Below are 3,839 nucleotides of genomic sequence, written 5' to 3'. Positions count from 1 at the left end.
GTCTTGATGACGATCGAACTGTGAAAGACTACGGATTACAGCCCGAAAGCACCATTTACTTGGCGCTTCGCCTTAAAGTGCACCTAACCCCAAAATTTTTTTCGCTAAAACGAATCTAGACTTTATTTGAAGCATTTGGGCGAAGAAATTTTTGAATTTGGTTGAATCCTCGATTTTCTATGCCCTTTCAAAGTCGCGCTTGAAGTGTTTCACGACCGCGTTTTAGGGAGTCTGGGGCGGCGGTACCTGATGACGTCTACCCAGGAACCAAACACAATGGCGCCTCAGTCAACTCTCTGTATTTGCTCGAGAAAATGGAACACAAAACTAATCGTTCCGATGTATTTTGGGACTAAAACGTCCAAGTTTTGTCTCAGAATCATTTCTTTTCTGTCACTGGAGTCAGAGTTAAGTTTCGATTCGGAAGACTCCGAAATAAACTTCGATCGAGCACGTTCGACAACTGTGAACTCACTGCTTAGAACTTTGAGAGCAATTTACAATATTTCAAGCGACGAAGGGGAAGACTTCTTTGCGGACGAGCTGCTTGTATATTAGGAATGGAAAGCTAGATACGAAGTGGAGGAGCAGACAAACGAAAAGCAGGAAAGAAAACTCAAGGACTGCTTTGGATGGTAATTTCGTCAACTAAACATAAGATTCCCACGCGTGTTTATAGCCCGTTTACATTTGTCCTTAGCGAGGATGTATTTTATCAAGGTGTGATTGTTCTGTTAAATCCACCTTGTGTTTTACTTTCAGTTGAATGCTTCATGTTTATAAGAGCGACGTACGTGTCGCAGTTTTCGAGACTTGATGACCTCCAAAACATTGGCTTCGATCGATTGAAAATCGTATTGTTTGGACCTGTATTTTTGAAGCTGCGGGAAGCAAGGCGGAAGGAAACATTTCATACAATTACCGATTTCACATTGTCACACGTTTTAAGTCGTAACTCCAAATAACCAATGTAAATTGTTCTCAAAGTTTGCAGCGAAATTCGTCGGATAAGCGAAAAGGATGTGTTCCCTAAGCGGTCCGCAGATAATGTTACGCGGTCATATTTTGGACGCTATTGCACAGAATCTTTGTCGCACTGCTGATTTCCAAACCTTCGAAAAACTCTGTGAGTCTAACAATTTTGTTATCATGTAATTCTAAAGGATTAATCTTCGACTTTCATCTAAATCGAAAGAGAAATAAGTGTTGGTTAGCGGCGTACAGTTGCGATCTATTTACATATCAGTATAACGCTTCTTGATCATGATCGGATCACACAACTTTGTACGTTATAAATACTGCGGGATTGGAAGATATAGGTTGTCGGTAGTATTTCTACAAATTGCTGGTTAGCTTTAAGCAGAAAATTTATGAAAATAGCGTTCGAAAGTCTGCGGAACAAATTCCAGTGAGAGTTCTTCAATGGTTCTCACAGATTCAGTTCGCTTGTTTCGGTTCGACAAAATCAACCATCGTTTACGTCTTTGTTGCACCATTAGCCGATCATCGTCAGTTAATTGTACAGTATATCTTTCTTTAAATCTGGAATATTGCTGCAACAGGCGATAGCACCTCTGGAAGGCGTTTCTGCGCACTTTTCGAATGTGTATTGCACCATCCTGAAGGAAATGAGAGGACGTGAGATATCCAACCTTCCTGGGTAGACGTCACAAGAGCCGCTGGACCCATTCTCCTCAAACTCGGTCGTGAAACAAAATGGCGGTGTTTTGGAGCTATTTTCGAGATTTCGTCGGGGCACAGAAAATCGAGGATTTAACGGAATCCAAAAATTTTTTCGCAGAACTATTTCAAATAACAAGTAGATTCGTTTTCGCGAAAAAAAAAGTTTTGGGGTTAGGTGCACTTTAAGGGGGGTGGAGGTCCGCTCACAGTAAGCACAGACGAGCTTGCTCCTGGGTTCGATTACGACTTCACAAATGCCGAAGATGATGGTAAACGATACATGAGAGGGGGGTTCGAGTACAAGCGACCGTACGGTTGGCAGCGATTAGCGGTCAGGGCTGTTGGAAGGTACGAAAACGACGAGTGGGTTGGCCCTGATGGCATCCGGACGAGCTAAGCAAGCGGGGAATGGCCTGTGTCTTATCACGGAATAAATATAAGCAGCGCAGAGAAGATCGTGAAGGAGGGCTATAAACCCGGGCCAAGAAATCTGGCAAGCGGGGAATGGCCTGTGTCTTATCACGGAATAAATATAAGCAGCGCAGAGAAGATCGTGAAGGAGGGCTATAAACCCGGGCCAAGAAATCTGTTTGGAAAAGGCATCTACACAAGTCCAAGCCTTGAAATGGTTGAAAGGTTGTACGCGCAGGAATTCCCTTACAAAGGGAAATGGTACAAAATTGCTTTTCAGCATCGAGTTAATCCTGATCGTAATGGTCACCTGACAATCATCAGTGCTTCGCAAACTGGAGTAGGAGCTGATTACTGGCTGTCACCAAAACGTAATAATGTGCGCCCATATGGACTTCTTTTCCGTGAAGTCCGACAGACCGTGTCGCAGCTAGGGGTCCGGACCAATCCTATCTCACCAACCCCAGCAGCCCAATCAGCACAGCCCAGCCTGCAAAAGCAAACAGACGACACATGCGCCTTGCAGTGAGTGCACGCATGTAGTGGGAGAGAGAGCCAGGATAAGATTCAAATTTCCACTTTGCATACGGTTCCAGATTTCACATTTAGACTTTGCCCCTTCGAGAAACACCATAAAATTCCACTGCCATCTGTTAGCTAATTATGCACCTACGTGCAATCTTAGTTTCCCAGTGGATCAGAAATTGATCATTTCACTCTATGATCTATCTTGTTACGGTTATCGAGCGTTTTCGGTATCCGCGCCAACTCTTTGGAACTCCTTAGCTTTCCGAAGAATATACGATAACGTGAGCCCTTAGATTGTTTTTAAAAAAAAGTTAAAGACGCAACTTTTTTCGAAAGGCGTACACTAATTTTGTATTGCTTTAATACTTATTGTTGTAGTATATTGTTATGTGGAATTAGAATATTCAAAATTTCTTCACATACTCTGACATTAGACTATTTTAAGAATTAACTTGTAAGAAAATTGTCATAGGTTTTACATTTAATTGTTATTAAGTGTACTTTGTAAAGTGCCTTTGGACATTTATAGAAAAGGCGCTATATAAATGAAATTATTATTATTATTATTATTATTATTATTATTATTATTTATATATATAGATTTAGCCAAGCCTAAAAGCAAAGCTCCCGGGTTATTTATTCTTATTGTTTATGGGATGAAACAATTTTCAATTTTTCTTTATTTAACCTCGCTGGAAGTAATCAAATATAAAGAAAACCAAAACAAAACAAACAATTGATCAAAGTGAAACAACTACATTATCAGTCTCTACTCAGTTCCAACCTCGCTGGAAGTAATCAAATATAAAGAAAACCAAAGCAAAACAAACAATTGATCAAAGTGAAACAACTACATTATCAGTCTCTACTCAGTTCCAACAAGAGTTAATGAAAAAAACATTTAAGGTCAAATTATGCTGCAAAAAGGGGAATGTCGTGTAGTTCTTGTTGTCTTGGCTGCTTGCTGAAAGGTCAATGCCAAGAGAAAAATTTGGCTGGCCTTCTCAGTTACTGGTCTTCTCTAGTTTCTTTCATTTACTGCATTAACTGTGTAAAACTTTAACAAAAGGAACTCACAGCTTTACTTAATGGAAATTTTCGCAGCTACATGTAAAATTAAACTGCCCATGTCAAGTTATTTAGGTACATTTTACAGCCATGCATATATGGAGATTCATCATCGTTATTTCATCATTTTATCTAGTAATACAGGTTAC

At 40.3% G+C, this 3,839-nt stretch overlaps 1 pseudogene across 1 annotated transcript; it reads left to right on the top strand.

Moving 5' to 3' along the window:
- Positions 1–2: 2 nt before the first annotated feature.
- LOC145470416 (uncharacterized) lies at positions 3–2,992 on the top strand (annotated as a pseudogene). The gene is made up of 3 exons (XR_014042488.1): positions 3–77; positions 1,871–2,140; positions 2,234–2,992. The product of XR_014042488.1 is annotated as an uncharacterized LOC145470416 (transcript).
- Positions 2,993–3,839: the final 847 nt, after the last annotated feature.

The sequence above is a fragment of the Orbicella franksi genome, chromosome 15 (assembly GCF_964199315.1).
Source record: "Orbicella franksi chromosome 15, jaOrbFran1.1, whole genome shotgun sequence".
NCBI lineage: Eukaryota > Metazoa > Cnidaria > Anthozoa > Scleractinia > Merulinidae > Orbicella > Orbicella franksi.
Note: the sequence above shows the minus strand (reverse complement) of the source record. Positions and strands in the feature narration are given on the sequence as shown.